Consider the following 20,755-nt stretch of genomic DNA (forward strand, 5'->3'; position numbering starts at 1 on the left):
GGTGTCTGCAGGAATGGTGGGCTGGCTGGTGTCAGGTGTTTCAAAGGTGCTATGCGGCCACAACACCGCTTGTCTCACCCCTGCCTCAGCATCCAGGGCCACCTTGGCCCCAAGTGTCACTGAATGGACAGGCAGCCTTGTGCCGGGTACCGCTGCAAGGCTGGGAAGTGGCAGTAACTCCTGCCCCTAGTCCTGCCCCAAATTCAGCCTCATGGCTATTCCCTGTCTCTCGCAGGTCCTTTGCAATCTACAGCACATGGGCAAGCAGCCTGAAGCACAACGCCCGACACACAAAGCCTGGCTGTCTTCCTGCCGCCACTGGAGTCCCTTCCTGCGAGTGAGCTGCTCGCCCTCTTCTTTCTCTGCTCTGGATCTGCCACCACGAACTGAAGGGCCACTGGAGCTGGGGGGTCTACAGCCCTGATTTACCATTCCAGAGGTAAGGAGAGAAAGTGACCGTCCGAGGGTTTCATGGGGATGGGAGAGCAGAGCTAAAGGTAAAAATAGATTTCCTCTGATTTCCAATATAACCTACAAGTAATCCACAGAACAGAAGATCATCCTTTCACCTCTGGCTAATAAGAAAGCCTTCTCACCTTCTGATCATCTGCTGCCATTTTTTCCCCCTTTTCTCCTGGCAAAACTTGTCAAATTCACTTTCCTCTAAACTGTTCATGGTTTTGGTCAATCTGCTTGCTCTGAGGAATCTATTTCATGGACAAACTCTAACCAGTCCTGCTCAGCAGGTAACTCGGGAGTCAAGAGTGCAGCCTGAAAACTGGTGACAACCCACTGACTTCAGTGCTAGAAAACTATTTTCTTGGACTTCACGCTTTTCATATGCAGCAGTAAAGTAAGAAAATATAAATTCCTGAGCTGGCTGTAGCATTGTTGTTGCTCAAGCATGTACTGCACATGGTAATGCACCTTTCTTGGATTTTGGTTGTTCAGATGAGGCGCCTCCAGCCTTTCTCTTTCTCCTTGGCACAGCTGAATTTCTCCTGTCAAAAGGAACAGGACTGTATTGAGGGAGAAGGTTGAATTTCTTCTCAAATTTTTCTTCCAACTGTGCTAAGCTAAAGGGCAGGCAAAGCCAATCCAATTAAATGTAACTCCATTTCTGTAGAAAAAAAAATAATATCTTGTTTAGGAGAGTGTGTTCATATGTACATTCCTGTCTCCCTAATGTAGAGAGAGAGGGAAAGAGAGAAGCGCGCACACATGGTAAACATCATACTGTGAACCCAAGTTTGGGAGGAGCATGTACGCTCCAGCTTCTGCATTTGTAACTCAGTACAAATTGATTAGTTGCGTATATGAAAATTAGAAAAAAATACAGGCATGGGTTTCACGCCGGGGACATTTAGCTCTGTTTGCTGCACAGATTGGTAGAGGAGATGTGTCTGCTCTGTGAGGGGAAGGAAAACAAGACCATAAAACCCATAAATAAAGCAACCAATAACATGGTTTGTAAAGCCTCACATGAAAGTCCTACCACTGGAATGGAACCATTCAAAAAGAATGGAACAATTCAAAGCAGAGGAATCACAGAGTCACAGAACGGTAGGGGTTAAAAGGGATCTCTGGAGATCATCTGGTCCAGCCTGCCCTGGGAGAGCAGGATCCCCTAGAGCAGGTTGCACAGGATAAGAAACATCACTATTGCTCCTGTTTGATATTTTTTGGCATGGCATTACTTGGTAGTAGTGTTTGACCTGGAAGCCTTGAGAAGCCCTAAGATGAGGGAAAAGACCACCAGTGGTTCGGTGGCATCTGCCACATCACAAAAGTCATGCTTATGAGCATGACCTTTCCGATGCCAAAATTATCACCTTAGCCTTTCCATTTTCCTGCAGGCTATTTGAAATATGGTGAATGATACTTGAAGATGCATTAAGAGTGGTTTTTAATATTGAACCAAATTAATTCAGAATCCTCGTTTTGCTTTGAGACAGATGAGTGAACCTACTCAGGACCCCACTGGAGTTAAGGGATCTCGTGCACTGCACTTTGCAGGAAGAGGGCCGCAACTTGCTCTCTTCCTGCCGTCACACATTCTCATGATTTCTTCATGCAAGGATTTGGGGGAATACACACGGCTCCTCCTTTCCACCATCTGCCTGAGAACTTCACCTCAGCGGAGGGGAGTTGTACCTTTTCTGCCGGAACCTGAAATTCTCAACTTTCCAGGTGAGTAATTCTTTTCTTTTGGGTTTGTCCCACTGCAGGGCCATCAGACACACACCCCCTGCCCCCGCCCCACTATATCATCAATGTCTTGGTACGTTTTACCTCTCCCCTCGGGGATGATTTCTGATAGTGCTGGGGCCAGGGCGTGATGTGCCAAGGTAGGCGAATGCCCATATCCTTGTGGCAAAGGAGTAAAGGTCTATTGTATACCTTCCCGTGTGAATGCAAATCTATCTCGGTCGCCTTCCTGTGGAGGAACCATGAAAAACAGCTCTGTTACATCAGTGGGGGCTAAAATGTTGTGGGACTGTTCCTGTCTGGTGACAATCAGTTGGGCTGTATTAGGCACGGCCGCTGTCAGGGGACCAGTGCCTGCGTTTAAGGGCCAATAATCGATGGTTAGCCGCCACTTCCCGTTTGGTTTGCAAACTGGCCACACTGGAGAGTTATCAGGGGAGTGAGTTTGAATACTTACCCCCTGTTCCTGCAGCTCTTTGATCATGGGAGCGATTCCATCTGTAAAAGAAATGTACCAGACGTGAGTTGCCCTGGGTTTGCTTTCTTGCAGCGCTGGATGCACGGGGGAATCAGCTCCGCCCAACGTGCACGCAGGTGATTACCAACGCACAGGTTATATAGACTCAAAACATACATATTCACCATTTTTCTCAAAAAAAGGCAGCCCTATGAGAATCATTTCTTGGAATTCATTTACGTAGTCTCCTCCCCGTCACGCATGCTCAGTGATTTGAGTCGGTGGCCCTCAAGGGGTCTCTGGTGGTCGTCAGTGGTCGCGCAGCCGTGTTTGCTGGATGACCCTCTTCTTGCAGTATCCTCGCCGTGGATGCACCTGTCCGTAACAACTTACTTCATAAGATTAATATTCCCGGGCCTATTGTCTGGTTGGGTAGGGACTGTACGTGGAACGTAGGAGCATTGTACATTGCCATGGTCAGTTAGCTTCATTACCTGTTACCTTGATTACAAACTAATTATTCCAAGCTAATCATTCTGTAGTTTCTGTCTCACGGCCTCTATGCCACCATTACATTTTCCCCTTTTTGGAAGTTTCCTTCCAGGCCTTGAGTAGCTTTCTGGTTAGCATTGTCACCAAAATCCGGGAATAAACCTCGTAACACCAATGTAGTGTTAAAAGGCAGGCATTCTTTATTGCAGCGCTGGATGCACGGGGGATAGCTCCACCCAACATGCATGCCAGGTGATCACCAACACACAGGTTATATAGCATCAAAACATACATATTCATCGTTTTTCTCAGAAAGGGCAGTCCTATGATAATAATTTCTTGGAATCCATTTCCATATTCTCCTCCCCGTCACGCATGCTCAGTGATTTGAGTCGGTGGTCCTCAAGGGTCTCTGGTGGTCGTCAGTGGTCTTGCACCTGTGTCCGCTGGATGACCCTCTTCTTGCAGGCATGCGCAGTGTCCTTGCTGTGGGTGCACCTGTCCATAACGACTTACTTCATAAGATTAATATCTCCAAACCTATTGTTCAGTTTGGTAGGGACTGTACAAGGAACATAGCAGCATTGTACCTTGCCATGGTCAGTTAGCTTCATTACCTATTACCTTGGTTACAAACTAATTATCTCAATCTGATTCTATAGCTACATTAAGTTAAAATCTTACAAATATAATCAAATCATCCTAACTTTTATAGAATCAACTTTTGATTGCTTTATCAAAATAGATGTAACATTTCCCCCCTTTGAAAGTTTTGAAAATTATTTCAATACTTTCACTATACTAATCATTTTCTATGTTGGAGGAAACTCTGGGATTGCTTGTCTCTTTTGCTGTTCTGCAACAGCTTGGACGATCATATGAGTGAAAGAAGCTTCACGAGTAATTTGCTTTTTCAGATATGTTATCGTATTCATCATTTTCCAGGCTATGACATACAATATTGCTGACAAGGTCAAACTGATCAAAACCAATATTAAGAGAATCACGATGGGGTGACACAACTTGTTTAGGATGCCTGTAGCAGTAGGTGACCATCCAAAAAGTGTGTCCCACCATCTAAGTTCTGCATCTCTCTGCGCTCTTTCAAAAACTCAGTGTATTTCTTTCACATTGTGATGAACAGTTATTAGGGGTTTTTTGTCCGTTTTCCTTAATTTTTTTTCCAGAATTGCAATCAAATCCTTGCATTGTAATAACTGTTTCACTAAAGCGAGATTCATTCCAACGGGTATAGGTAACAATTCGTGAATCAACATGTAGTTAGACTGCAAAAGTTGGTGAGATGTGACTGGGGTCAAACAAGAAAAGTCACATCCATCAATCGCAGTAAAATTACAAACACAAAAATTTGAATGATTTTTAATCTCTACGACTACCTTATCTACATATAAAAAATCACAAACAGTCCTCAAACATACACAGCCCTTACCAATATATATAATAACTGTTTTAGGGTTCTCGTTAGGATGAACCTCAAAATGGCAAATATTTTGTTCAGTATCCAGACAAATATCTTGTGCCTCAATTGCATTACCTTCACAGACAAATCCTTGTTGTTCTCGCACGATGCAAGATTCCAAATTAACAGTTTGCCATTTTTCATTCATCTTTCGGGCCCATACTCTATGCTCGGAAGGATAGAGTATAGTTCCGTTGTGGTTCAACCCTAATGCCCCAATGGGATAAATTGAGTATATAGTAGCATTAGATATAGTGAGCACAAAAGTTGTAGCTGTGTTTGTAACGGGATCCTAAGTAAAGTTTACCAGGCTCCACCAGGACTGGAGTTCTTTCTCAAAATCAGTAGCACTGTCCCAAACTATTTTCCTAATTTCAGTGGGAAGAGTGCCGCCTTCACCTTCTCTTATAATTGAGGCGGCTACCGACTGCATCCATAATTGAGCCTGGATACAACTAAGAGCCAAAGAGAGGTTATTTTGGATCACCCCAAGTGCGTCTGTAATTAATTCGTGGTCCCTTACATTTACTCTTTCCCATGTTGGTAATATATTTGACAACAGCCACTGGTTAGTTCCTAAAGCCAATAAAGAAGATCGTAAGGGTTGTTGTAATTTAGCCAAATCACTAATTGAAGCAGCCAGTTTGTTCATTATTACTTCTGAATCAATGCTATTTAAAACTCCCAATCCTGTTCCCAAAACACCGGTCAAGTCTCTCCGTGTCCTTTTCATAGTAAGAGTTCGTTTCTGCAGCCAGGTGGTCCATCCCTCATATGAAATTTTTAAGAAAGGTGAACAAGCTGGTTGAATATCTGAAACATTGTTTTGCATTGACAATTCAACTCGTTTGAGAGACCATGCCGGGTTAAACAACATTTGTTGCAAGCCTGTATTTCTAATCACATACGGTCCAATTTCAAAGATTTTCGAATTAAGCGCAACAATTGGTTGGGTAGTAGGTATTATGACGTCTATTTTAAGTTCTCCCCAGTATTTGGTGTTATTTTTACCACATATCACTCTATGGGAGTATTGTACAGCAGTCAAATTTAACCAAGAGTCTAAATTTTGATTTTTACACAAAATCGGGCCATGTGGTCCAATTTCATAACTGTTTATAGGTTCGATGCGAGATTCAGTGATTAATCTGCCTCTTATTGTGATGTCATTTCCTTGTGGTACCATAAAAGAGGGGGTGACTTCACCTTTACTAGTTAACGTAAAGAGAGTATCTGTATCAGCGTGCGTGACTATTGCAACAAGCATCACTAGGGGTTTAGTTACAGCATTTATTTGGAATTTAAATGTAAGGCCTAATAGTCCTCCTGTCAATGGATTAGGTCGCCAATCGCACACCACATCAACTGGTTTAGTTAAAGGAAAATTATGCCAACAATCTCCTTGTTCCTTAATACAGGATTTGGTGATTTCAACATTATTGGTACTAGGGTCTAAGGAGTAGTTACCAACATTCTGTTGACGGCAACACGCAATGAGAGAATCTTGTTTGTTACATTTCCATTCAGTGGTGGGACAGAGTCTCATTGTAATATTAGAAGTAGGGTCTAATAGATTTCCGGAGATGGTAATTGAAGAAGCTTTCTCATGAAGAGATCCTTCCATCTTTCTGCATCCTACTTGAATTCTTTCTCCAATTGTTCCAGTTAAGACACGGACCCAGTCCTTTCTGTCCCATTCCCACTCAGGTGGGTGGTAAACTTCAGATTCATGCATTACTACAGTGGCTAAATGTGGGGAACGGTCTTTGGGATATGGTTCCACACTCCAGGTATATTGGACAATAGCTTGGGACCATGGCCATTCTGTATTTCTTTGGCTACAAATTAGTGATGAAACACAAAAAGTGTTATCAGTCTAATCAAACAATTCATAATATTCATAATTCAATAGATAACAGGCTAAAGAAACTGGTCCTTAGAATTTTTACACAGTCTAAGTTTCAAAGGTCCCTCTTGCGTAGATGTCCACTGATCTGGCGGTGCCTTCTTTACTCGAGTGTAGTGAATCCAAGGCTCCACTCCTTCTACCTTGATCGCGGTATAAGTTGTTAACAGTACCTGGAAAGGTCCCTTCCACTTTTCCTGGAGTGGTTCAGAACCCCATGTCCTTATATACACAAAGTCAGCCGGCTGCTATGGATGTACAGGCGTATCAAGAGCAAGCAGCCTGGTCAGCACAATATATCTTCTAAGCGCTTCAAGGGTCTTTCCTAAAGAAATCAGATATGGTTTTAAATCTATTTCCCCTGTTACCCTCATGTCCCCTGGGATTAAGGGAGTTTGGTAGGGTTTGCCATATAATATTTCATATGGACTTACACCGTCTTTAGACCTTGGTTGGATTCTTATTCTTAACAGAGCTAATGGCAAAGCCTGTGGCCTTTTCAAAGATGTTTCTTGGCAAATTTTACTCATTTGTCTTTTCAAGGTCTGGTTCATTCTTTCAATTTTCCCGCTTGATTGCGGTCTCCAGGGAGTATGCAAATCCCAATTTATCCCTAGGATTTTACTTACTTGTTGGACTATTTCCGCTACAAAATGTGGTCCTCTGTCAGAAGATACGCCCAATGGTACCCCAAATCTCGGTATTATTTCTTTTAGTAATATTTTGACCACTTCTCTTGCTTTGTTGGTGCGGCAAGGAAAAGCCTCCGGCCATCCAGAAAACGTATCAATCAATACCAACAAATATCTATACCCATTCTGTCTAGGTAACTCAGAGAAATCGACTTGCCAATAATCTCCTGGGGAATGACCCTGCTTTGTTACTCCTAAAGGTGCTTTCCTCTGGTTTAAGGGATTATTTTTAAGACAAATTGGACACTTAGCTATTATTGATTTAATTATTCCTGTCATTCCTACACATACTACAGATGTTCTCAAATTTGTAACCGTAGCGTCCACACCCCAATGTGTCTGCTCATGTTCTTCCTTTGCAAGTTCTGTCATAACTTGTGAGGTCACTATTACCTGATTCTCTGGTGTTACCCACCATCCTTCTGCATTTCGGGATGCCTTTAAGTTCTCTGCCAGTTGTTCGTCTAGCTTACTGTATCTTGCTTTTAAATTTGGAATTTTTATCTGTTTTACTGGTACTCATGCAAGGATACCTCGTTCTGCAGCCTCCTTTGCAGCTTTATCCGCCAATCGATTGCCTATATTTATAGCAGTTTGACCAAACTGATGAGCCTTGCAATGCATTACAGCCACTTCCTTTGGTTTCTGTACATCTTGCAAAAGTTGAAGAACTTCCTCCTTATATTTTATAGGTGAGCCCTGGGCTGACAACAGTCCTCTTTCTTTCCAGATGGCTCCATGAGCGTGGATCACACCAAATGCCTATTTAGAATCCGTCCAAATGTTTACCCTTTTCCCTTCTGCCATCCGTAAAGCCTGCTTCAGCGCCACCAATTCTGCTTTCTGCGCTGATGGATTTGCAGGTAGTGTCCCTGACTCCAATACCTTGTCGGTGGTAACAACAGCATATCCGGCTATTCGCCTTCCCTCTTGCACAAAGCTGCTTCCATCCGTAAACAGTTCCAGATCAGGATCCTTCAAAGGTTCGTCCTTCAGGTCCGGTCTGCTGGAATAAACTTGTTCAATAGTTACCAAGCAATCGTGTTCCAATTTCTCAGTAGGATTTTCTGTTGTCAGGAACATTGCTGGATTTACAATTGCTGTGGCTTTTAATTCCACATCATCTTGTTCCAATAGGACAACCTGGTATTTCAACATTCTGCTAGGGGATAGCCAGTGACCCCCCTTTTGTTCCAAGACAGTTATAACCATGTGTGGTACATATACCACTATCTTTTGGCCCATGGTTAATTTTCGGGCTTCCTGAATCAGCAGCACTGTCGCTGCCACGGCACGCAAACATCCCGGCCATCCTTTACTCACGTTGTCAAGTTGTTTAGAGAAGTATCCCACTGGTCGCTTCCAGGATCCCAGCCGTTGCGCCAGCACTCCAAGGGCCAGATGTTGCCTCTCGTGAACAAACAGTGTTTTTGTCTTACCGGCTTGGCTCCAGGTTTTAAAGGCACCTTTACCGGTTCTGCCAGTTTGGATCATCCTGGAACTTCACTTGCCCATACCAAGGGAGTGACTGCATTGTCCACCGCTTCTGGAATTTGTTCTTCTTTGGAGGAATTCTGTAACATAAATACTCTCGCCTCTATGGCTTTTGATTCTGGTATTAGTAATCTGATTTCTCCATCTTTAAAAATTATTTGTGCATCTAATTTGCTTAATAAATCTTGTCCCAATAAGGGCAACGGACATTTGGGCACGTACAAAAATTGATGTGTTTTACCTACTATTTTCCCAGCTTAAATTTTAACGGTTTCAAGAAAGGCCAGTTCTCTTTTCGCCCCGTCGCACCAACACCCTCTGCTGATTTATGGCTGAGTTTCACTTTACACATTTATTATTCTCAGTCAAGATTGCCAGAATTTTTCCATCCCTTTGCATTTGTCTGACTGCTTTTTCTTTTTCTCCGTTGTTATACACAGTCCAGGCTACTTCAAGCATTTTACCTAAGTCTCTGGACTCAGCCCCTTCCAGTTTCTGGAGTTTTTTTTCTAGGGCTGATTGTCCCATAAATATAGAGGCCAATTGTATAGCTTCTTCTGTGGTGTTTTTTGTTTGTGGTTTTGTTTGTGGGTTGTTTTTTTTTTTTGTTTGGTGTTGGTTTTGGTTGGTTTTTTTTGGGGGGTCCAAATTAGTGTATTTTCTAGCAGTCACCTTCAGTCTTTCCATAAAGGCTGAAGGGGACTCATTTAATTCTTGTCTCACTTCATAAAGTTTAGACCGATTAATTGCTTTTGGCATTGCATATCTATCACCAAACAAAATCCACTTCTGAGATCTAGTCAGCATCCCTCTGGGTCCCGGTTGATTAGGGTCCCACTCAGGATTTGTGGATGGAAAATTCTGGTCTGCTGTCCCTTGTATAATCCCATTAGCATGAGCTCCTTCTACTTGTTTTCTGGCCGTATTTAATACCATTTTCTTTGCAGTATCTTCCAACAAAATATCCAATATTCAACCAATAATTCAACATCGTCATCTTCAAATTCACGTTTAAGACACCGTTTACCATTATCACAAGCTGAGCAATCTTTTTCCAAATTTTATCAGGTTCCTGCCCCTTTAATGCCATTATCGCGGAACCAGGTGAAAACAATTCACATTGCCTTTGCCATTCCGGATGATTTCGCAATGTGAAAACCAGATCTACATATGCCATTTCGTTCCATTTACCTTCCCTTTTACAAAATAACATTAATTGCAAAATGGTGTTATATTGCAATGTCCCATTTTCCGGCCACTTTTCCCCATTTTCTAAAGTGTCTAGTGGCCACCAATGATGACAATATTCAATCAACTGTTTCCGAGTCAAAGGATCAACATTTCCCAGATCTTTCCAGTGCTCCAAAATGCATCCCAGTGGTGTTTTTCGTGGGCTTGGTTTCTTACTCGGAAAAGTGCCCATCTCCCAGGGACTTAGTGGTTGTGATTGTGCACTATCACAAGCACTCAGTCAGAGGGACCCCAACCCGTGTTAGAGCTCCCTCAGGGATTTCCCCTGCCACCGGAAATCCCAGGGATTTCTCCTGCCACCAGAAATCCCAACCTTGGAGGCTTCCCCTCCCCTCTGGGCCCTGCTCCACAGGCTTTCGCCTAGCAGAGACTTTTCCCTGAGACGTCTCTCCAGCCCAACTCTGCGCAGCTTTCACCGCGCCTTACGAGCAGGCCTCCCGTGCTCTTCGCGTGGGCCTGTCCCAACGTGGGCCTGTCCCGATACGGGCCTGTCCCGATACGGGCCTGTCCCAATGCGGGCCTGTCCCGGAGCCACGGGGTCCTTACATAAGGTACCTTCACATACTTCAATTAAATGAGAATGCCTTTACCTCTCCCAGGGGTCTTGCTCAAAGCTCTTCGGTCCGGGGATCGGAGGTTCTCCCCGAGAATTCCCCGGTGCCGGCTGGAGGTCCTGCGATCCTACGGATCCGTCGAGGTTCAAAAGCAGTGTCCCACCTGGGTCGCCAAAACTGTCACCGAAATCCGGGAATAAACCTCGTAACACCAATGTAGTGTTAAAAGGCAGGCATTCTTTATTGCAGCGCTGGATGCACGGGGGATAGCTCCACCCAACGGGCATGCCAGGTGATCACCAACACACAGGTTATATAGCATCAAAACATACATATTCATCGTTTTTCTCAGAAAAGGCAGTCCTATGATAATCATTTCTTGGAATCCATTTCCATATTCTCCTCCCCGTCACACATGCTCAGTGATTTGGGTCGGTGGTCCTCAAGGGGTCTCTGGTGGTCGTCAGTGGTCTTGCACCTGTGTCCGCTGGATGACCCTCTTCTTGCAGGCATGCGCAGTGTCCTTGCTGTGGATGCACCTGTCCATAACGACTTACTTCATAAGATTAATATCTCTGAACCTATTGTTCAGTTTGGTAGGGACTGTATGTGGAACGTAGGAGCGTTGTACCTTGCCATGGTCAGTGAGCTTCATTACTTATTACCTTGGTTACAAACTAATTATCTCAACCTGATCCTATAGTTTCTGTTTCACGGCCCCTATCCCACGGTTACAGTCCTGTTGGCAAGAGTCAGCTGGAAGCAAGGGACATGGTCTCAGCAGCCCCACAAGAACTGGATGCTGTTGTCCTTCTCTCGCACCAAGCAGCATCCCTCTCTCCTGCGCACATCTCTGCGTGTCCCTCCTGACCTGCTGAGGATCAGCACCACCCTGCACCTTCATCTCCAAGGTGGGAACAAGGAGCAGATCTTCTCTGTCCACCTAACCTTTTTCTCTTTAGCCTGGGAAGGACCTGAAACGATCCTATGTTTAGGCATGTCCACCAGCAGTGGAAGATCAGTGCTGAGCAGAGCCGCCGCAGCTGCCTTGCCGTGCCGCTCAGAGGCAACCTTCCTTCCTGCTCCCATTCCCCAGCATCTCCTTGGCCTTCGGGCAGCTTTCAAAGCTCACAGGCAGGCAACGCCGAGCCATGGGAACGCCCCGCTCCTACTTTCTCCCTAATATTTCCACAGTGAGTAAATCTCCATCCTTTTAGGGCTCTCAAATCTATTATTTTTACATTTGCAGTGGATTCCCTGGCCCTGTTATTAATGAAAACCTCCAGGAAAGCTCCTCAAATACAGCTTTGACTTTCTGCCCAGGAGCTGCGGACAAGGGGAAAAAAAAAATAAAAAATAAGGCAACATTAATAAAGCAGGAGGTTTCTATTAAGTCTGAGGGACTGGACGCTCTGGCTTTCTTGGATGCTGAAATCCTCTAGTGCGAGCTAAATCTCATACACTTCATTTTCCCAATCTCTCCTTCAATATATTTTAAGAGAACATTGCTAGTAGCAGAGTAAATAATGCCCTAACTGCAAACGTGGGGTCTGCAGGGTGGTGTGGGGTCAGCCTATGGGCTGTGGCATTCTCCACTGTGCTCTGCTTGTGGTCTCAGCCCTCACTCCGTAATCAGGGGGTTGAGCTTGAAGAGGTTTTAATTAGCCGCGAATACAAATAACAAGCAATTCCTTGGAGGCTGGGGAAGGAAGTGGGTGAGCTAACATTATGGAGATGTGCACTGAGTCACAAAATAGGCAAATCAACGAGCTCTGTAACCAACACCACTATATTCCTCACCCCCTGGCTTTTTAACGAGTAAGATTGGGGTGTTAAATTCTGATTCGCATTATACGAGCAACCCATATTCTCTAAAGTTGAGTATTAACCTTTTTAATCCTTTTTGGCCTCTATTTTCAATGGGTTACCCTCTCTTTCCCTGTCTCTCCGTGCCTGTCTCCGCTCTCCTTTGTTTTCTCCTTGCTCTTCTCTAACTTTCTGCTCTTGCTCCCTGTTATCAAAGCCCAGCCATGCAACCTCCGACATCTCTCAGTAATTCCAAATCCTCCTCCTCCTCACGCCCGCACTTCAAACCCCGTTGCCCCGTACTACAAGCAGAGCAACACCTTCACAGCCTCCCGCTGCCTTTTCCTGCTTTTCTAATGCTGATGCCAGGGGGTCTTGCAGGGTAAACCCACAGTCCTTCAGCCACTCAGGATGATTTCACAGGGTGAAATACACATCAACATAAGGTACCTCATGCCATTTCTTCTCCCTTCTACAAAACAACATCAATTGTAACATTGTCCTTTTATTCCAAATTTTTATTCTTGGGCCATTTTTCCTGATCATCCAAATTATCCATCGGTCGCCAGTGATTATAATATTTTATCAGAGTTCTCTTATCTGTTACACCTCCCGGTGAACCTTCTGTTTCTTGCCAGTGTCTCAGTATGCATCCTAATGGACTCTTCTTCAAGATTCATCCGCTCTGATCGCTTCTCATTTTACTCGTTTAAATGTCTATCTTGCCAACCACGAACAATCTTTACTATTTCGGTAGCACGCTCCTTCTTTTCCCAAGGGGTCCACACTTTACACTTACTTAGCACACTCTACGGCTGTCCCAGATTGCATTCACAATCTCTGTTTAAACCATAAACATTCAAAAAGAATTATTGGTTTACACTATTTTTCAGGTTGTAAAAGGCAATATTCTGGTTCCCACATTTACCAACAATTCTACTTCAGGGGCTGCACCATTCAGATTTTCAGTTAGTCTTTTAACACGGCAATAAAGGACATCCAAACTTACACGGCAATGCTACTATTAATCTAAGCTAATTACCCACAATATTGGGCCCCCTTTATCAGGTTTCCTCAAACTTTGTGTCTTTTTTCTAGTTCACACCCAAGGACTGTTCCCCTATTTATGGCTTCTCTTATCCCATTTCTACATTCCAACTCTTTTACTAATTGTTTTCTTTCGTACTGGAGCATGAGAGAGGCGAAGCCTGAGTTTGTGGGGCCTGACTCAAGTGTTGCCAAGTTATACGTTGTGTTTTAAAATTGGTCTAGGCTAATTAGTTTCCCTTATTCATTCCTTTTTGAAAATCAGAGGCTGTGTTTACCTTGCCGTGGAGTAAAAAAGTCACACGAGTGCCTTGGTACCAAGAAGCCACCTCAGCATAGTTGTGGGGTTCTCCTCTGCATAACTTCACCTGCTTCCTAGTAGACACGGTGCTGCCCAAGCTCGGGGGTTTCCAGTGCTCAACCCAGCTTGGCCTGAGCCACATCAGGAGTTTCTACCCTGTGCGGCAAGAATTTCAGAAACTTAGGATAAAGCGTTCCGTCCCTGCTGTTCTGCTCACACATACCTTGGTGTAAGAGAGATTGGTAATTGGCAAGGAAAGAGTTCCTTGTTGATTTGAGAAATCTCCAAGTGACCCACAGAGAACCCAGTCATCTGGAGGGTACGTCCCTACTGAGCACGTGGCCCGTGGACTGAGCTGCGAGATAGGGAAGCTCCTGATGTTGGCTTCAAAGCAAGCCTCTTCCATCTGGTTTTGCTCCAGGTGGCTGCTTGGTTGCCATTTGTTTTCAAAAGACACTAGCACTGGGAATTCAGCTTGGGGGCTTGGAGAGGGAGAGAAGAAGCAAGCATGTCTTTCCCAAGGGCAACTGCTTGGTGCTGGGAAGGACGCCCCTCTGTAGCAGCGTCAGCGTAGCTTACGGGTGATGCAAAGCTGAGAGGATCTCCCAAGTCAGTGCTGCAGGAACGTGGCAGTTTGAGGACCGACCGTGTTACAGCTCTTCTTTTGCATATCACTGTTGCTCAGGCAGGGTGAGAGCTTTGGTTTCCATTCCTGTTATCTCCAGGAGGAGACGGCCATGGGAACCACCGCTGCTTATGCAGTTCTGTGCAAAACAAGTCTGTGGCATGAGAAGAAAGATTTGGAAGACTTTTTTACTGCCTTCCAAATGATTTTGCACACTCAAGTAAAAGAAAATCATCTCAGTTACTGAGACTGAATTAACTTTTTATTTTCCCTCTCCTTCAGGCCCATCCGAGGAAAATGGAAGAACAAATTGTATGGGGGACATTTGGGAGTTGAGGGGGTGTAGATGTGAGATGGGGTTTTTTTTCTTTTAATCGCTTTAAGACTTGAGTTACAGTAAGGCAGTTTCTCATCTGCTCTGCCAGTCAGCACAGTAAGCTTATCTGAACATCCCACTATTAGCCCAACTGAGCTACATGAATGTCACATTTGCAGTCGGTGCTTCCATTTCATTGGACTGTTTTACTGTTTTACAGCATAGCTCTGCTCTGAAAATGTTAGAGACTATAGCTAAAGACTGAGAGAAGCTAATGGATGCTGTGTGCTTTTTTCCAACTTAAAGAGCATGGACAAGTTCAGAAATTTTTGATAGAGATGATATGAAGATGAATTAAGAACATAAATGAATTCAGGTGGAATTTCTCTGTATCTGCTAAAATGCTGCCTTTCTTCTTCCCCTTGAGGTAGAGTCCATTTAGTGGAAGACTGTTCTCTAAGTACTGGAGACCTTGAGCGTGAACGGTATCTTCTGGATGGGGCTGCCCTTGCCCTTGAACGGTGATAACCATCTGACCTTCACCTGCAACGATTGTTACGACTCTTCCCTTCGCCTCTTCTTGGATACGGTGGCGATCGCGAGTGGGAACGAGAGTGGGAACGACTAAATGAGTGAGAGCAGGAGGCAGTGTGGGAGAAGCACTGCAAGGAGACTTGGACCTTAAAGAAACCCAAACAAACCGACGAAAACAATAGAGGGAGTTAATTCAAACCAGTCCCTGGGCTGGGAAAGAAGGCCTAAATCTTGGGGGACCTCAAGTCTGGTGGCCTCCTGGAGAAGAAACAATTACCGTGAGAGATTTGGTGCTTCTAGAGAGCAGTGCCTGCCTGGAGTCTGGTCGTCAAAAACCTTTGCAGAAAGGTATGTTGTGAAGGAGCAGCAAAAGAACTTGCTAGTGACTCACACCAAAGGAACTCACTCGGGGGGAAGACTGCTGCCCCTGCCCGGTTTTGGTTGGGAGGTGTCTGCAGGAATGGTGGGCTGGCTGGTCTCAGGTGTTTCAAAGGTGCTATGCGGCCACAGCACCACGTTGCATGGCAGAAGGTGACGTGGTAACTTTTGGTAGGCTGATGACAGGGGTGAGACAGACCAGCTGTTGGATGCATATTTGGCCTTTCCCAGGTCTAGAGCAGCAGCAGCAGCAGCAAGCTGTAAGGCATGACAGCTTGGGAACGACTGCTCTGAGTTCTGCGTCAGGTTTTGCCACCAGGAGCATCTCATGACACTTGTCTCACCCCTGCCTGAGCATCCAGGGCCACCTTGGCCCCAAGTGTCACTGAATGGACAGGCAGCCTTGTGCCGGGTACCGCTGCAAGGCTGGGAAGTGGCAGTAACTCCTGCCCCTAGTCCTGCCCCAAATTCAGCCTCATGGCTATTCCCTGTCTCTCGCAGGTCCTTTGCAATCTACAGCACATGGGCAAGCAGCCTGAAGCACAACGCCCGACACACAAAGCCTGGCTGTCTTCCTGCCGCCACTGGAGTCCCTTCCTGCGAGTGAGCTGCTCGCCCTCTTCTTTCTCTGCTCTGGATCTGCCACCACGAACTGAAGGGCCACTGGAGCTGGGGGGTCTACAGCCCTGATTTACCATTCCAGAGGTAAGGAGAGAAAGTGACCGTCCGAGGGTTTCATGGGGATGGGAGAGCAGAGCTAAAGGTAAAAATAGATTTCCTCTGATTTCCAATATAACCTACAAGTAATCCACAGAACAGAAGATCATCCTTTCACCTCTGGCTAATAAGAAAGCCTTCTCACCTTCTGATCATCTGCTGCCATTTTTTCCCCCTTTTCTCCTGGCAAAACTTGTCAAATTCACTTTCCTCTAAACTGTTCATGGTTTTGGTCAATCTGCTTGCTCTGAGGAATCTATTTCATGGACAAACTCTAACCAGTCCTGCTCAGCATGAAACTCGGGAGTCAAGAGTGCAGCCTGAAAACCGGTGACAACCCACTGACTTCAGTGCTAGAAAACTATTTTCTTGGACTTCACGCTTTTCATATGCAGCAGTAAAGGAAGAAAGTAGAAATTGCTGAGCCGGCCGTAGCATTGTTGTCGCTCAAGCATGTACTGCACATGGTAATGCACCTTTCTTGGATTTTGGTTGTTCAGATGAGGCGCCTCCAGCCTTTCTCTTTCTCCTTGGCACAGCTGAATTTCTCCTGTCAAAAGGAACAGGGCTGTATTGAGGGAGGAGGTTGAATTTCTTCTCAAATGCTTCTTCCAACTGTGCTAAGCTAAAGGGCAGGCAAAGCCAATCCAATTAAATGTAACTCCATTTCTGTAGAAAAAAATATAATATCTTGTTTAGGAGAGTGTGTGCATATGTACATTCCTGTCTCCCTAATGTAGAGAGAGAGGGAAAGAGATAAGCGCGCACACACGGTAAACATCATACTGTGAACCCAAGTTTGGGAGGAGAATGTACACTCCAGCTTCTGCATTTGTAACTCAGTACAAATTGATTAGTTGCGTATATGAAAATTAGAAAAAAATACAGAAATGGGTTTCACGCTGGGGACATTTAGCTCTGTTTGCTGCACAGATTTGTCCAGGAGATGTGTCTCCTCTGTGAGGGGAAGGAAAACAAGACCATAAAACCCATAAATAAAGCAACCAATAACATGGTTTGTAAAGCCTCACATGAAAGTCCTACCACTGGAATGGAACCATTCAAAAAGAATGGAACAATTCAAAGCAGAGGAATCACAGAGTCACAGAACGGTAGGGGTTAAAAGGGATCTCTGGAGATCATCTGGTCCAGCCTGCCCTGGGAGAGCAGGATCCCCTAGAGCAGGTTGCACAGGATAAGAAACATCACTATTGCTCCTGTTTGATATTTTTTGGCATGGCATTACTTGGTAGTAGTGTTTGACCTGGAAGCCTTGAGAAGCCCTAAGATGAGGGAAAAGACCACCAGTGGTTCGGTGGCATCTGCCACATCACAAAAGTCATGCTTATGAGCATGACCTTTCCGATGCCAAAATTATCACCTTAGCCTTTCCATTTTCCTGCAGGCTATTTGAAATATGGTGAATGATACTTGAAGATGCATTAAGAGTGGTTTTTAATATTGAACCAAATTAATTCAGAATCCTCGTTTTGCTTTGAGACAGATGAGTGAACCTACTCAGGACCCCACTGGAGTTAAGGGATCTCGTGCACTGCACTTTGCAGGAAGAGGGCCGCAACTTGCTCTCTTCCTGCCGTCACACATTCTCATGATTTCTTCATGCAAGGATTTGGGGGAATACACACGGCTCCTCCTTTCCACCATCTGCCTGAGAACTTCACCTCAGCGGAGGGGAGTTGTACCTTTTCTGCCGGAACCTGAAATTCTCAACTTTCCAGGTGAGTAATTCTTTCCTTTTGGGTTTGTCCCACTGCAGTGGCATGGGACCCCCCCCCGATATATCATCAATGTCTTGGTACGTTTTAACTCTCCCCTCGGGGATGATTTCTGATAGTGCTGGGGCCAGGGCGTGATGTGCCAAGGTAGGCGAATGCCCATATCCTTGTGGCAAAGGAGTAAAGGTCTATTGCATACCTTCCCGTGTGAATGCAAATCTATCTCGGTCGCCTTCCTGTAGAGGAACCATGAAAAACATCTCTGTTACATCAGTGGGGGCTAAACTGTTGTGGGACTGTTCCTGTCTGGTGACAATCAGTTGGGCTGTATTAGGCACGGCCACAATCAGGGGACCAGTGCCTGCGTTTAAGGGCCAATAATCGATGGTTAGCCGCCACTTCCCGTTTGGTTTGCAAACTGGCCACACTGGAGAGTTATCAGGGGAGTGAGTTTGAATACTTACCCCCTGTTCCTGCAGCTCTTTGATCATGGGAGCGATTCCATCTGTAAAAGAAATCTACCAGACGTGAGTTGCCCTAGGTTTGCTTTCTTGCAGCGCTGGATGCACGGGGGAATCAGCTCCGCCCAACGTGCACGCAGGTGATTACCAACGCACAGGTTATATAGACTCAAAACATACATATTCACCATTTTTCTCAAAAAAAGGCAGCCCTATGAGAATCATTTCTTGGAATTCATTTACGTAGTCTCCTCCCCGTCACGCATGCTCAGTGATTTGAGTCGGTGGCCCTCAAGGGGTCTCTGGTGGTCATCAGTGGTCGCGCAGCCGTGTTTGCTGGATGACCCTCTTCTTGCAGGCACGCGCAGTATCCTCGCCGTGGATGCACCTGTCCGTAACAACTTACTTCATAAGATTAATATTCCCGGGCCTAGTGTCCGGTTGGGTAGGGACTGTACGTGGAACGTAGGAGCATTGTACATTGCCATGGTCAGTTAGCTTCATTACCTGTTACCTTGATTACAAACTAATTATTCCAAGCTAATCATTCTGTAGTTTCTGTCTCACGGCCTCTATGCCACCATTACATTTTCCCCTTTTTGGAAGTTTCCTTCCAGGCCTTGAGTAGCTTTCTGGGTAGCATAAGTTTTCTTTGAGCTAAGCTTCTATATTTTCTACAGTTCCCTCCTTTTGGTTTTTTTTTTTTTTTGCATCCCTGCAATTATTTATGTCTCCAAGCTCCTTGCAATTTTGCTATTATACTAGAAAGACAGGTTATACAACATTGAAAAATCACTGTTATACATACGATCCCTTGATACCAACAAGCATGATTTTGCAATTGCATAAAAAAAAAAAAAAAATTTCTGCAGGCACAACGAATACTGAGTTCCCTGTTCATCTCCATCCAGAAGGCTCGTTTTCACTGGAATATAAGTTCCAGGTACTGCTAAAACTCTCCCAAATAAAACTTCTGCTGGAGATGCACCCACTGGTTGCCTCGGTGTGTTTCTAATGTCCCAAAGTAGTAAATTTAGCGCTTCTGGCCACTTCAAGCCAGTTTGTTTACAGGTTTGAACTAATTTGGCTTTAATGGTCCTAGTCATCCTTTCTACTTGCCCTGATGATTGTGGGTGATAAGGTGTGTGCAACTGCATCTTGATGTTTCATGAATGCTAAATTTGCACTAAAATTGCAGCAGAGAAATGTGCTCCTCTGTCCGAGTCAATTATGTCAGGAACTCCGTACCTAGGTATTCTCTCTTTCAACAGAGCTTTAAGCACCGCTTTTGAGTGGTTCTTTCGAGTTGGGAAAGCCTCCACCCAGCCCGAAAGCTGATCGACAATCACAAGTAAATAAGCATATCCCATAGCCCTAGGCATCTCCGCGTAGTCAATTTGTAGTTTTTGGTAAGGACGTGTTGCTGGAGGTCGCTTCCCTGCTGGTGCCTTAATTTTCAAAGAGGCATACTCTTTGCACAGTCGACAGCCTTCGCAAACTCTCCTAATTGCAGTGTAAATCCCCGGTGCTGCCCACAGTCTCTGTACTCTCGAGGCTACAGTTTCAGGTCCACCATGGGTTTTCTCATGGTGCCATCGCGCCATCGGTATTAAGTACCTTTTTGGGAGTAATGGTTTCCCCCCTAGAGTCCCTTGTCCATTCTGCCGTTCGGCTCCCAGCTTCTCCCAGAGCTGGCTGTCTTCCTCGGGAAGTTCCTCGTACGGTTTCTGCATGTCTGGTAATTCCAGGTCGAGTTCTCCGTGATGGGTCAGTGTCATTGCAAAGGTGACTTGTCGGGCTGCTGCTTTTGCAGCCTGGTGCGCGAGCGCATTCCCTTTTGCCAATTGATTCTCTTGGTTGGTGTGTGCTTTAATATCTGTCGCTGCTAGTTGGGATGGTAACTGAAGCGCTTCCAGGAGTTCTTTAATCTGTTGTCCCTGGGCGATCGTTTTACCTGCTGATGTGAGAAATCCCCTTTCTTTCCACAGCATACCTGTAGCATGGCAAACTCCAAACGCATGCTTAGAGTCAGTATACGAATTAACCCGTATTCCGATCGCATATTGTGCAGCTTTCGTGAGGGCGACGGTCTCTGCGCCTCGAGCACCTAAAGTGGGAGGCAAAGGTGCTGCTAACGATACCTTAGTTTCTGCGGTAACAGCAAACCCAGTACATTTCCATCCTTCTTCACAATAGGAGGAGCCATCGGTAAATAAGTTCATATCTGGGTTATCTAAAGGTTCATCTCGCAAGTCGTCTCGCGGTTTGCTTGTCATTTGGATTACCTGTTCACAGGCGTG

At 45.2% G+C, this 20,755-nt stretch overlaps 1 long non-coding RNA gene across 1 annotated transcript; it reads left to right on the forward strand.

Annotated features, from left to right (window-relative positions):
• The first annotated feature begins 295 nt into the window (after window positions 1–295).
• On the forward strand, window positions 296–15,166 carry LOC129200740 (uncharacterized). Its single transcript, XR_008575075.1, has 3 exons — window positions 296–439; window positions 1,956–2,190; window positions 15,061–15,166. It is a non-coding gene; the product is annotated as an uncharacterized LOC129200740 (long non-coding RNA).
• The last annotated feature ends 5,589 nt before the right edge of the window (window positions 15,167–20,755 follow it).

The sequence above is a fragment of the Grus americana genome, unplaced genomic scaffold (genome assembly GCF_028858705.1).
Source record: "Grus americana isolate bGruAme1 unplaced genomic scaffold, bGruAme1.mat scaffold_44, whole genome shotgun sequence".
In the NCBI taxonomy this organism is placed as follows: Eukaryota; Metazoa; Chordata; class Aves; order Gruiformes; family Gruidae; genus Grus; species Grus americana.